This window comes from Lissotriton vulgaris, chromosome 4_1, assembly GCF_964263255.1.
Source record: "Lissotriton vulgaris chromosome 4_1, aLisVul1.2, whole genome shotgun sequence".
Classification (NCBI taxonomy): Eukaryota; Metazoa; Chordata; class Amphibia; order Caudata; family Salamandridae; genus Lissotriton; species Lissotriton vulgaris.
Genome location: NC_141691.1, coordinates 1,405,489,855 through 1,405,504,680, shown reverse-complemented (window position 1 = coordinate 1,405,504,680; position 14,826 = coordinate 1,405,489,855).

Genomic DNA, 14,826 nt, shown 5'->3' with positions numbered 1-14,826 from the left:
TGGCGTCTGTAATGGCGGATGGAACCCTTCCGTTCACCTACGCAAGTCTCGAAGCCTCCTAGCCCAGAAGGCGGCCAGACCCACAATGCCAGCCCCGGTCAACCTAGCCCCTAAAAGGGAAAGGAGCGGTCGGTAGGGCAGTACGTCGCTGCAGGGAAACGATCAGGCTGTGGCACCGAGCTAAAGGCCGCTCCGCCTCGTGACGCAGGGCTCCGGTGTTGTATGCTTCACTACTTCGCCGAGCCTCCAGGCCCTTCTCTCATGGGGTCTTCGTCGACTAGTAAGCAGAGGACGACTTGAGCAGTGATAAGACCCAACTGTGAGACAGTTCGCACGCAGCCCGACAACTGCCAGTGCTGAGGCCGCACGTCCGGTGACGTCGCCCGGCCTCTATTCCAGGATAGTGCGATGCTTTCGGCCCAGTTCTCCACTGCCGCGCCGCCGGGAACAAGACCCCGGAATGGTCGGGAAAGCTCGCTCGTAATCGGCCAAAAAGTTCCTCAAGTGCAGCCGGGGGTGCCAGCAGATGTTCAAGAGTCCGCCACGGCTTTTTCGGCACAGTTAAGGATAGTTAAGCAGGATTATTCTGGGGCTTTGCGAGGAGCCGAAGGCTCACGCGTCCGCCATCGACGCCGGCTAGCTCCGCCCCACATAGCGGTAATGTAGTTCTGTTTAAACCCCAGGGATAGCAATGTAGCCCATAAAAATTTCCCAAGCGACCCGGTCGAAAGCCTTTTCGGTGTCTAATAAAATCAAACTGAGTTCACTCTCCGTGGTACTGGCTATATCTATCAGAGCTACCACTCTGCTGATATGATTGGTTGTCCCCCTCTCTGGGATGAAGCTATGCTGACGTATTGATACCCAGATCTGTTGACTGGGTGTGGGGGTTTGATTGGTTCAGATGCTCCGTCCATCACCACCCCCTTTTGTACCGCTTTGTTCGCCATTAGTTGGCAGGGTATGCTCAGACGTGAGTCCCTTGCTCACTTGGCCACTGGATTCAAGCAAGCCGGGTTGAAGACGGCTGAAATGCCAGAAAATGGCCCTCGGAAACTTGTTTCCGGTCCAGGGAAGGTATGGCTTGGCAGTTTGGCTGGATTGTTCCCATGAGGCACAGGGTCAGACTGATTTGCATATGGCCATGTCTGAACTGGGGTGGCGAAGTGAGCTAAAGAACGATGATGAATTCAACCCAGATCTGTGACTGGGGGTGAGTGTCTGAAATGGTTCAGTGCTCCGTCCATCATCTCCTTGTGTTTTCTTTGTTTTCCCTAAGTTGGCAGGGTAAGCCCAGACGTGGGTCCCTTGCTCACTTTGCCACCTATTCAAGCTAGCCTGGCTGATGAGGGATGTTAGCCCGAAATCGGTCCCAAAATGCTTGTTTTCCGTCCAGGGAAGACATGGCTTGGCAGATCAGGCTGCACTGTTCCCATGAGGCACAGGGTAAAGACTGATTTGCATATAGCTGTGTCTGAACAGGGGTGGTGACGTGAGCAAAAGAACGATGTTGGATACAACCCTAATCTGTGGCTGGGGGTGAGTGTCTGAAAAGTTTCAGCGCTCCGACATCATCTCCTTGTGTTTGCTAGGTCCTAAACAGCCCACAGGGCAGGGTGCAGTGTATTTAAATAGTGGGACATATACTCTTAAGATTTGTATGTCCTGGCAGTGAAAAACTATTAAATTTGCTTTTCACTACTGCAAGGCCTACCTCTCTCATAGGATAACATTGAACTTACCTTATTACATTTAACAAGCTTTGATTTTCAAATGGGAACTAGGAACCAGTTCATGTTTGATGTCTTTGAAACTGTAATGAAAAATCATAACTTATGGATGAATTGGATTTTAAATTACAATTTTGAAAATGCCACGTTAGCATTTTCCTGCCTTAGCCATTTATTGCCATTTATTGCCAAAATCCTGGGTCACATGACTGGGTGTTATAGACCGTTGAGCTTTGTGTATCTATACTACTATAATAAAGGAAGAACTTTCAGCCTTTGAGGCGAGTAAACTCGGGAACCACAGCGCCAATACACACACCCGATACACCGTTGGAATCGTCAGGGTGTGTAGATGGTTATAGGCTATATAATTTTTTTTTAAAACGTTATTTAAAAAATTGACAGTAAAAAAAAAGTAGTCCCTCCGAAGTAGCGCCGGTCGCGACGTGCGTGCTCACGTCAGGAGCACGGGGAGGAGCGGCGTCCAGGAGCGCGACGAGGAGCGGCGGACATGGCGCGGGGGAGGAGCGGTGATGTGAGGAGCAGCGGACAGGCCAGCAGTGGTGCGAGCAGCGGACAGGCCGGAGGAGCGGTGGCTGAGGTAAGGGAGCGGCCGACATGGCGCAGGGGAGGAGCGGTGACGTGAGAAGCAGCGGACAGGCCAGCGGCGGTGTGAGCAGCGGACAAGCGGGAGGAGCGGCGGCTGAGGTAAGGGGACCCATGTCGGGGCAGGTGGGGGACGGGCTGGGCGGGGGCCCGGGCTGCAGGAGAAAAGAGAATGCAGGTGGGGGTCGGGTCAGGCGGGGGTCGGGGCAGGCAGGGGATGGGCCGGGCGGGGGCCAGGGCTGCTGGACAATGTCAGGGCGGGCAGGGGGCGGGGAATCCTGTTGCTCCCGGACAAGGTCGGGACGGGCTGCTAGTTACTCTTAGACAGCCACAAACAATAGGGAAATGAAGTGTGCCAGGATGGATGGGGGGGAGGGAGGAACTGAGCACATCTCCATGTACATTGGAATAGGATGTGTCCTGCCTCAACATAAAGGGCTGCATAGCTCCTTTAGTTAGTCTGGTCCCAGAGCAGGGAGGGTAAGGCACCTGTGCGCTACAAATGCATATGTATTCTCCCAATTTCAAATGCACTACTGGGTATATATGCTAAATATCAGTTCCAACTCTTCAGTACACTTCTGGACCTGTGGAGACTCTGCCAGGAAGAAGGACAGCTGTGCCACTGAATGGAGTGCCACTCTGCTGGACTGCTGCTCTGAAGAACTGCTGTCATGATGACCTGACCTGCTACCCTCTTGTCTGTATGAAAAGGACTGGACCTGCATCTCTGGCACCCAGAACCTGAAAGTGAATCGATGGACAAGTTGGTTGACCTCCTGATCTGAAGCTTTAGGGACAGGCTTCCAACTACCTTGGAGCTGGGCTCTGCCATATATGAGTCTACCCAGTCAATGGTGCCACCCCACTCCTGGTTCCCTAGAAGCGGTCTTAATGTGCTCTGCCAGTCTCTGTAGATCCAGCAGAACTGGCACATCTCCTCTGCTGTATGGTGCAGCTACAAGCAGAACTGATGGATATCTGCCGCTTCATGGATTGGACCCATCGCAAATACCCACATTGCCTCAGCAGCCCGCTGCCTCTTGGAACCTTTGCTTCACAATGCACGCTAGGTGCAAGCCCTTACATGCCTCATTGAGGACTGCCTCAACAATGATAACTGACTCCTCATCATAGCTCCTTAAATCCGACACATCACCCCGAATGTGCAACGCATCCTCGATAGTGAACTTTGCAATGCAAACTCTTGTCAACTGAATCGTCAGGAATGGTTCAGGACTTTGCATCGCAGCCTCGCTGCATCGCGGAACTGAATCATTGCTTTTGCTGCACAAGGTATTTTCAAAATGGCTCATCGCAACCTTCTGCAAGCCAGGATTTAAGGTACTTTGACCAGCTGGCCTAACTGTGTCCCTGTAGCCTCCCGCCCTCCATCATAGTTAGCATGCGCTTGTGACTTTGTCCCCGTCCAGTGTGACTAGATATCCACTGTTGGCAATTTGTGCTTTTTAGTTTTACTGATTGGAATTTTGTCATTTTGATTCTATTTATTTATTACAAATCACTCTGCTTTTCTAACTTGGTGTGGGATCAATTTTTTTGTGTAGTGTGTTTTATTTTATTACTGTTTGAAGTGTTGCACAAATACTTTACACATTTCCTCTAACTTAAACCTGGCTGTTCTGTGCCAAGCTAGTAGGGGGTTAAGCACAGGTTACGCCAGGGTCGGCTTTGCCTGACCCTGACAAAGAATATGGTTGCTACTTGACCAGGGCTCATACCCCAATCAACCAACAACCCAATTTCCTCTGCATGGTGTTCACAAAGAAGAGAAGTAGAAACATATTTTAGTTCCTAGTGTTTGCAGCATAACTGACGATCGCATCTCATGTGTAGACTCGATGGATGCCATACAAGGAGATGGTGTTGCAGGAATGAAAGAAATATCTATCAGACAGATGGCCCAAGAAAGGTAACAGACTAAGCCCAGGTCTTCAGAAACGTGAGTGTAGATTTATCCTGGGATTTGTGCCATGTGCTTGGTGTGATAAGTCACAGAAGACTGTGAATTATCCTCCTGTTAGAACAAATAAAAGTGATGAATCGTGGAATAACATTGAATTCAATATATCTTGTACTTATAGAAGTCTATGTTCCAGTCCAGAGTACGCTCTGGTGGTTGATTATTTCTCACATTGGTCAGAGGTAAAATGTACACACCATGTAACTACGGATATAGTTAACACCTTTCAGACAGAAGAATGGGTCAGAGAAGGTATTCTTGAAACCAGAGTAAGGATAATTGGGTTACATTTGTTTGACACACCAAGCGACCATTTTTGGAATCAAAGGGTGTTGAGCACATTTGTTCATCAGTTTATTATGCCCAAAGCAATGGATTAGCTCAATGATGGAACAAAGTCCTGAAAAAGGTCTTCAATTAGCTTTGTGTCATGATACTCAGTAGAGTAAAGCTGCTGGGAAGTTGTTGTGATCATATTGCACCACACTTAACATAAGAAACTAATGGATTACGTTTAAAATTATGAGGGGAAGGAACCTAGGGCTTTGTTGATGAAGGTTGTGGAGACAGAGGGTTTAAGTAAGGAAACAAGAGATGGCTTAACAAAAACACTGCTTTGATTTGCAGATTGTTGATTGGGTTTAAAGGAATGGTGGTCAGGGTAACGGCTTGTCAACATTTTCTTGACCCTTTTCAGTGAAGGGATTCCATTTTTTTCTCTATGTTGTTGAGTGATAGGAATGTCTGGAATCAGAAGAAAGTCGTGATGTTGCCTGCCTTGAGTGTGAGAACAGAGTCGGGAATGAGAGGAACACGATCAAAGCTGAGGAAGGATAGCATTATCTTGTCAGAATATGTAAGACACATAAGTAGTTGGATGATTCTAAGGTGTTTGACTAATTAACCGTCATAGGTTTAAAGAACATGTTTTTCATGCCTTAATGTAACATTAATTTATACAGTAAATAGTTTTTAGTCTCCCACTATTGGTGGTCAATGTTATTAGGAGCTAACGTTCTAATCTCACAGCTGTATTGTTGTTGTTAAAGGACGGGATATGTGTTGCATTCTATCTCAATACGTAAGGAGACCTGGGTACGAGGTAAGTCTGGTGGGCATTCTAGATTGTGGAATGGTGCACCAGAGTTAATGTGGGCGGTTGGCTGGCTTGATCCCTCCCAACACCATTTAATATTAAAGTTTACCTGCTTAGTGTATTCTAATTTCAGCTTACCTACCCAAGCAAGAGAGAGCAACCTTGGCCTACTAGACTACTTAAAGGAGACCCGCAAGGCCCATGGAGACACCCTTTCTTCTCCGTCTGCTGGGCACAGCCCCCCGCACCACAGAATTTTAACAGGAAGAGCAATCAAATACATCAAGAAAACAAGGACACCCTTAGACACAGCTGTTGCAGGTCTCCACAGACCACAACATGTGTAGAACAAGCAATGCTATGTTAACTGACTGCAAGGAGAGGGCACAGTATGCAAGAGGACTGCCAAAGAAAGAGTCACTAGTACAAGACACAGTCCTGGAGAAAAATCGTAGCAACTGGTATCCCCATATTTGAATGTATTATCAATAAACTCAAGAGTGCTCTCACAGATATGTTAAGACAAAATACAACCAGAAATAATAAGAAGCACAATAATAGTATAATTAGGAAAACGCTCAACAAACTCATTCGAGCACAATACCTGAAATTTTCTCCCTTAATTCAACTAGACATCAACAAACTAAAAAATCAATTGAGAAGAGAAAAGTACAGACACAAAACAATATTGCAGGATAATAACTGGGTAGATATCCAAATTGCTGCAAAAAAACACAATCAACGAAAGTACTGGTCTTTAATTGCTAAAATGACAGGAACAAAAAAGAAACTACACGCCATACCAGTCCCACCTCATTAATGGGAAAACTATCTGACTGAGTTATACAAGGAAAATCTGAATAAATCTGACAGAAAAGACTCGGATATTGGTATGGAAAAGAAATCTTCTCTGATAGCATATACCACAGCATTTTCCATAGAAATGCACATCAGAAAAGCAAGAAGTACCGCTGCGTCAGGTCCAGACCAAATACCCATCAAGGTCTTGCAAGCAAATCCAAAGGAGTGGAGTCAGATGTTACTACCCCTCTTTAATCATATCTTTAAAACCGGGAGAATACCTAAATCATGACAGGGGAGTATTATAATTCCTATCTACAAAAAGGGGAGCAAAATTGCTGCTTGTAACTACCGTCGAATAGCGTTGATGGACGCTACAGGGAAAATCTTCGCCGCAGAGGTACTGGATAGACTAAAAGATTGGGCCTTCTCGCAGGGTTTAATACCCATGCACCAAGCAGGTTTTCGACCTAACCATTCTGTTATTGACAATATTTCCATTCTCCAGACTATCTTAGACAAATACATCGTACGAAATTCACAGCCAGTGTACGCTGCATTTATTGACTATTCTACTGCTTTCGATCGCGTAGATAGACCTACATTGTGGAAAAAGTTAAGGAGATTGGGAATTCCTGGATATCTGCTGCAGGTTATAATTAATCTCCATACCAACACTTGGTCCCAGGTGCAAATGGGTAGTGAAAAAGGATTAACTAAATCAATCGGAACGGCTAACGGGCTCAAACAAGGATGCCTTTTAGCACCGATATTATTTTCACTATATCTCAGCGATTTACCATACCATCTGCAACAAAGTTCAAGCCTGCCTCCTAAGATTGCCTCACAAAGTGTACATGCCCTGTTATACGCAGATGACATAGTAATGTTGGACCTTACGCCCTTTGGCTTACAAAAGCTCCTAGACATCTTAAATGAATACTCAAAAGACCACTTTTTAATTCCAAATTTAACAAAAACCAAAGTGGTAGCTTTTACTTGTAATAAACAAAGCGTTAAATACTGTTGGAAGCTTGACGGGGTAAAAGTAGAAGAAGTGGACGAATATACCTACCTCGGCAGGATCTTCTCAAAGAACTTACAAAATACAAAACAGATAAATAACTTAAAGAGAAAATCAGATATACACGCCGGGGCTCTTTCTAGATTGTACGCTGCTACAGGAAACAGGCACTTCTCTACATTGTTAAAAGTGTATAGAGTAAAAATTCCTCCGGTTTTATCTTATGCTACTGAGCACATTCCAATCAAACAATGGTCTTATATGGACCTAAATGAAGGGAAAATTTTGAAAAAAGTCCTGAAGGTCTCAAAATCAACACCAGTTCAAGCCCTTAGACTTGAATTCTCATTAACAAGCACTTATGCTACAGCTGTCGCCAATGTCATCAGATGGGCTTATCATATTCTGCATGTAAAGGAAGGAACATTGCGTTCCTTGCTAAAGACTGAGACCTTTGAATCAGATGCAACAAAGCTTACTTTTTATAGGAACATGACAGCGGCATTTGAAATTGCTAAACTTAGCAAAGATATTTTGCTCACCTGGTCTACCTCTCAATTGAAACTTTTTCTAAAATGTTTTACATCTAGATTGAGCTTCGATCTTGATTTTGCACATTGTAGTAAGTTAACTTCGTATAAACTCTATACTGAAACATTGGAATACAAGCAAGTTCAGCCATATTTAGGGTTTACCCTCACCCATGGTGCAAGAAGGGCAATAACAATGTTGCGGTTAGGTATTTTAGCCGTGCTAATCTTTACTGTTAGATGGTCACCAGATGGATCTCCGAAATGCAAATTCTGTCAAGGAGGCGATCAGAACATTGAGCATGTTTTATTTGTATGTCCTCACCCAAATATTGTTGCAGCACGGTCAAGATACCGTGACCCGATATACACCAAATGTAGAATTACGAAAGTAAAAAATCTGCTACTAGTGGGTAAACAACCACCCAACGAATGGGTATGTTACAATTTTTTTTAATTTCTAAAGTCTTTTCTAACGTTATATTAATTACTGTTGATCTTATTTTCATGTAAACTGTTTTATATTTGTGGTCCTCAGTCGAGTACCAAAACAAATAAAAATGTATTTGATTTGATTTGATTTGTATCCCCATATCGCCATGCACCCTTTCTTGGCTGAGAATTTCAAACCATAGTACCTTCAGTTATTGGAAATGATGCACTGAGCCTTGCTTTATTTCTGTAGCTCTTATTTAATACTAATGTTTCCATCAGAATATACATACTAGGGAATATTTTTACCTTTTTCAGAGATTTTTTAGATCGAATCACACCTTCAAAGAACCGTGACCATATGATTTGCAAATTGTGATTGTGACATAGCAGGTGCTAGATCATGAACTCATGAATGAATGAATGAATAAACTCATGAGCTGTAGGTGTAATAGTTCCAAGCTTTAACCAAAAGACACTGTATATTAATAGATTAATTTGTACCTTGGAGGTAAATGTGCCCAGCGATATCATATGAGGATAAGTCTAGTTTGAGTTAGCTCCTCTTAGTGTACTGCACGATTGTAAAGTAAAGGATATTCAAGCATGACACACAAAAATAGTGCAGACAGGCATTGGTGTGCGGCAATGGACCAAAATCATACATAGTGTTTTCTGTAAACTGATGGTAAAACTAACAACCATTCTCAGCCGCATACTGAGATCAAGCAAATATCTGACAGGGGAAGAGGGGACCAAAAGTCATTAAGGGACAGCGGGGCACAGAAGGTTCCATCCAAAGAGCATATGCCTATGCATCATGTCAAGGCTGCAAGGCTCCCTTGATCAGCCCGCCCCGGTCCGACTCGGTATCCAATACCGTTGAGCGGAGGGCGGGTCAGGTACGAGCCTGGTGACACACTTCCTGGTCCTGTTGTAGTTCAGAGCGGTTAGCGCTCTAGCCTTACTGCAACTGGGGCTATTTAGGCGGTGAGGAGGCGAGGCGATTTGCGGTAAGACTGGCAGTGGCAGTGTCGGTCGACCCCGCTTGACGCCAGGTAACTGCTGAACATATTGTTGATGTGGTGACTCAGAAACGCTAAGCCTAACGGAAGGAACCGTTTTAAAAACGCTGATTTTTAAATTGATGGAAAAATAGTTTTAACACAGTCAGAGTTGATTGACTGATCCTAATACCCGTTTTGTAGGCTTACTCGCTCCCTTTAGGCGCTGCCAGGGGCTCGAATCAGGTAAACAAACTCCCAGTGCTCTGTCATTCAGCCTGCCCGCCCCGGTCCGACTCGGTATCCAATACCGTTGAGCGGAGGGCGGGTCAGGTACGAGCCTGGTGACACACTTCCTGGTCCTGTTGTAGTTCAGAGCGGTTAGCGCTCTAGCCTTACTGCAACTGGGGCTATTTAGGCGGCGAGGAGGCGAGGCGATTTGCGGTAAGACTGGCAGTGGCAGTGTCGGTCGACCCCGCTTGACGCCAGGTAACTGCTGAACATATTGTTGATGTGGTGACTCAGAAACGCTAAGCCTAACGGAAGGAACCGTTTTAAAAACGCTGATTTTTAAATTGATGGAAAAATAGTTTTAACACAGTCAGAGTTGATTGACTGATCCTAATACCCGTTTTGTAGGCTTACTCGCTCCCTTTAGGCGCTGCCAGGGGCTCGAATCAGGTAAACAAACTCCCAGTGCTCTGTCATTCAGCCTGCCCGCCCCGGTCCGACTCGGTATCCAATACCGTTGAGCGGAGGGCGGGTCAGGTACGAGCCTGGTGACACACTTCCTGGTCCTGTTGTAGTTCAGAGCGGTTAGCGCTCTAGCCTTACTGCAACTGGGGCTATTTAGCCACTCGTCGGGAGTCAAGCGCGCAGCGATTGCGCGCAGGGGGCGCCTTCGACGCGCCTAAGACAAGCCAAAGACCTGCCCGTCTGCGCCCGTCCGCACCAGACCGGGCTAGGGGCTATGGCAGGTCCCGCTGTTCCACCGCCGTCCAGCGCAACGACGAGAGTTACATACTCCTCTAAGGTACTGCGAAGCTTAAATGTTCCTTACTTATTAAACGCTAACTGCCCCACCCATCTAGAGGTGGTAGGCCCCTTTTCCTGCAAATCCTGCTGTGCACAATTTACGACTGTTCACACTGAGACTCCGCGTATACAATGTGAGGATTTGTTGATACCCATGCCATCACCTGCCGTAGTTACCACCCCGCAAGGGAGGAAAAACATCTTATGCAATATAAGGTCCCTATCAAAACACGCGGTGGAGGTATGGGATATGATATCCTCTAGTCAACCAGAGCTGTGTTTTCTTACTGAAACATGGCTCAAACCACATTGCACACCAGCCATTACTCTTGCAATTCCATGTAATTACAAATTACTGCGACTGGACCGCCCTATAAAAATTGGTGGCGGAATCGCTGTAGCATACAAAGATGAACTAAAAGCAACAATCTTAGAAGCGTTTTGTTCCCCTGACTTAGAAATCCTGATTTTTAAGATACAGTCCTCTAAGGAAAACTATAAAGGTGCCCTAGTTTACAGGCCACCTGGCACCTACAAAAATTTCTCCAACATTCTAATTGAATTACTTGCCCCACATATAAATAATGATGGGGCGTTCACATTAGTTGGAGATTTTAACGTCCATGGTGAGAAACACGACTGCAATGATGCTCAATCATTGATAACAGACCTATCAATGCTAGGTCTGACATTAAAGAACAAAGGACCCACGCATCAGGCTGGTCATACTTTGGACTTAGTTTTCTCGAATGTCCACGCAATTTCATGCCCACCTGCCACTCAGGTGAGCTGGACCGATCATTTTGTTGTGGAATTTATAACCCCCCCCCAGGCACATAAACCCACGCACCACAGCACACTACCTTGCATCCGTAGACAGTGGCACAAAGTCACCAATTCCACTTTTAAAGATAATTTTAACCCTCCCACAATACGACATTTAAATGATACTGAAGCAGCTCTCAAGAAAGTTGATGATGAAATCAGGAAAACTATAGACAGAATTGCTCCATTAAAACTTTTTAAATCCAAGCCAATTAGGAAGCAAGAAGTCTGGTTCTCCGATAAACTAAGAACTCTCAAACAAGGAGCCAGGAAATTAGAGAAAATTTGGAGAACATCCCATCTTCTAGGAGACAAAGAAAAATATTGGAGCGCTTTATCCTCCTATCATAAAGCAATTCGCTGCGCGCGTAAAGCACATATTGCTACCCAAATACAAGAAGCTGGAAACTCCCCTCGAGTTCTTTTTCAAATAGTACAGACATTTGCTAAACCAACAGCATGTGAAGCTCCTGATACTTCGTCCCAACAGTTGTGTGATGAGATTTCATGTTTCTTCACCAACAAAATAGATAAAATCTACGATAAGATTTTATATACCAATCAGGCTTCAACTATAACTATTACTCCGATGAACCCCTTACCTACCCCCCCTGACTCCACACCAGACTCACAATCTCTGGATATCTTTCCCCCTGTTTCATCTCAAGAAATATCGCGACTTATAAAACAAATCAAAAGTGGCAGCCCAGAGGATGCTATACCAGCCAGACTAATACCCACTTTGGATGAACACCTTAGCCTACTGATTACAGAACTAGTGAACCTTTCACTCATCTCAGGCACTGTCCCCAAAGAATGGAAGCGAGCTCTTGTCAGACCTTTGAGGAAGAACACCGCCCTACCATGGTCTGACTTGACAAACTTAAGACCCATCTCTCTGCTTCCTTTCTTGGGGAAAGTCACAGAAAAATATGTCAACCAACATCTATCTAGACATATTGAACAAGTTCATGCCTTGGATGAGTCCCAATCTGGATTCCGCCCCAAATACAGTACTGAATCCACCTTGCTGTCTGTTACTGATGATCTCCATGCCTACCAGGACAAGGGCCTATCAGTCATCTTGGTTCTTTTAGATCTATCGGCAGCGTTCGACACCGTATCTCATTCCATCTTAATTCAACGGTTGTCGAGCGCTGGCCTTAAGAACAAAGCCCTGGAATGGCTAAAGAGTTTCTTGGCTGATCGTACCCAGAGAGTCACCATGGGCACATATCGCTCGGCGGAAATTGAGATTTCTAAGGGGGTGCCACAGGGCTCATGTCTGAGCCCTACACTCTTCAATATCTACGTGGCCCCCCTGGCAGGAGTGTTGCGTAGATACGGATTTGTCCCCGTATCCTACGCAGATGACACTCAACTCCTGTTTCCCTTCAAATCTCTTTCCGCCGAAGTTAAGAACTCTTTTTCAGCTGGCATGAAAGCAGTAGCACATTGGATGTCCTCCAACTACCTCCAATGCAATGTCAGCAAGACAGAGATCATGCTGTTTGGAGAAGCTAAGATACTCTGGACTCCGGATTGGTGGCCTGCTGAGCTGGGGGCTGTCCCTGAACCCAAGAAGATTGTGAAGAACTTGGGCATTCGACTGGACCAAGATCTGTCTCTTAAACAGCATTCCAGTTACATAGCAGGGATATGCTTCCACACCATCGGCCTGCTTCGCAAAGTCTTCCCGCTTCTACCTAACTCAGTGAGGAAAACCTTGGTGCAAGCACTTGTACTGAGTCGGATAGACTACTGCAACGGTCTGTTAATCTCAGCCAATGAAGGAGTGCTAGACAAACTGCAGGTCATTCAGAACACGGCAGCTCGCCTTGTTCTGAATGCCCCTCCGAGAACTCCCTCCAAACCCCTTCTTGAGCAACTGCATTGGCTCCCAGTCAGACAAAGGGCCAAATTTAAAATTTGTTGCTTAATCCACAAGTGTCTGAACGGACAGGGACCTACTTATCTCGAACGGAGATTTGTTTCTTATGTCCCAGCGCGGTCCCTCAGATCAAGTACCAATCTTCTACTTGTGGTCCCCCATGTTAAAAAGGCCAGGCATGGAGGTAGAGCTCTATCCACTCTAGGACCAAAGATGTGGAACAAACTGCCTCTGACCTTACGACAATGTAGTGAACATCTAACATTTCGTAAGCAACTAAAAACCATTTTATTCAAAAATCAAATTTAAACATCTCACAGTATATCAATAAATTCGTGGAGTTACCGGTCAAAAGCGCAGAGATACGCCTGATGGAGTGATTCTAGCGCTATACAAAACCACAAATAATAATAATAATAATCAGTCCTAGGGAATTGACTGCAAAAAATATTCCCATTTCTAAGAAGGGTTTGAGGACACAGAACATAATACACTAGGCACTCCTACGAGAAAAGGCAGAGAAGAAAATAATATTAGATCATTCTTTCCCCTTCAACAGATATAGGTGGCACCCAGTTAGGAGCTCCATGCAAAGTCCTTTTGCCAGCAGGTAGATAGAATAAAACAGTACTTCCTGGGGGAGGCTGACCCTCTTATAATCTTACCCTCCCCTCATCAATGAAGGGGAGGAGGAGTTATACTAAATAAAATAGAATTAGGAATTCAAGGTGCCCTTCTTAGGGGTAGGTCAACCTCATGAATATTGACAGTAATAAGAAAGAGAGATGATGATGTGTTGATACTGGGAAAGTTCACCTGTATCCAGATCGTACCAACAGTACAATGTCAAAGTATAACGTTGTTATGGGCCTCACCAGTCATTTCAAAACCAAATGCTTCATTTAGCAGAATTAGGGAAGATTAACTTTGTTATCAAAGGCTAGTTCACACCATAAGGGAGAGAGGGGTACTCCCTCTTTATTCCATTTTGACTCTGATTGGGGTAGAACTCATCAACCAACACTAGCATTTATCACTGACATCAATATTTAAAAAAGTCATGACACTTTGGATCTTATTACAAGTTTGCCTGACACCGTTGTAGTCTCAGGACCAACCAACCTCCGGTCAGTGGTACTGACACCGTTATTACAATGCGACTGCACATGGTGTGGTCGCATACTCCCATTTCTCAATGAGAGTTTGTGCTACGTCTATAAACTGGCCGTAACACAAGCTCCCATATGGAAATGGAAATTTCTGTTAATCCCTGCAACGTTTGGCAGGCACCACACATGCCACACAGGCAGGGATTAACAGGGGGGGGCACCGTAGTTGTCCCCTCCGCCTCCAATCGGAGGCAGCATGGAGAAGGGAGCCCTGCTAGGGGCCCCAAAGTAGCTTTCCGACAGGCTTTCCATGGAAATAAATAAAATTTGAAATTTGAAATTTGAAATTTGATTGGTCGGTTTCACTTTCGACTGCTTGCATTCCATTGTGTTGGCCCCAAGTGAAACCTACAATGTGACTCGGAAAGCCTCATCCCTGCAGCCGGAGGCTTTCCAAGTCACATCATAATGAGGCTCTAAGTATGTTTTCCTAGTATAATTTTCCAAATAATGCTTTAGATATTATGAAGACATACATCCCATAGTCAAGCTGTCCGCAAGAAGATCTAAAATAAATGATTCTGGTCAATGCCCCAGTGCAGAAATTATTACATTGGTAGTCTCCAAGAATAGAAAAGTGCTCCTCAGTTAAGGTGTGACTTGCTGTTCTGCACTACAGGAAAATAACTTTGTTGGCAAGGCCTCAGCACAACTGTGAAACAGCATGTTTTTGAAAATGAGACAAGAGGATGTTTTTTT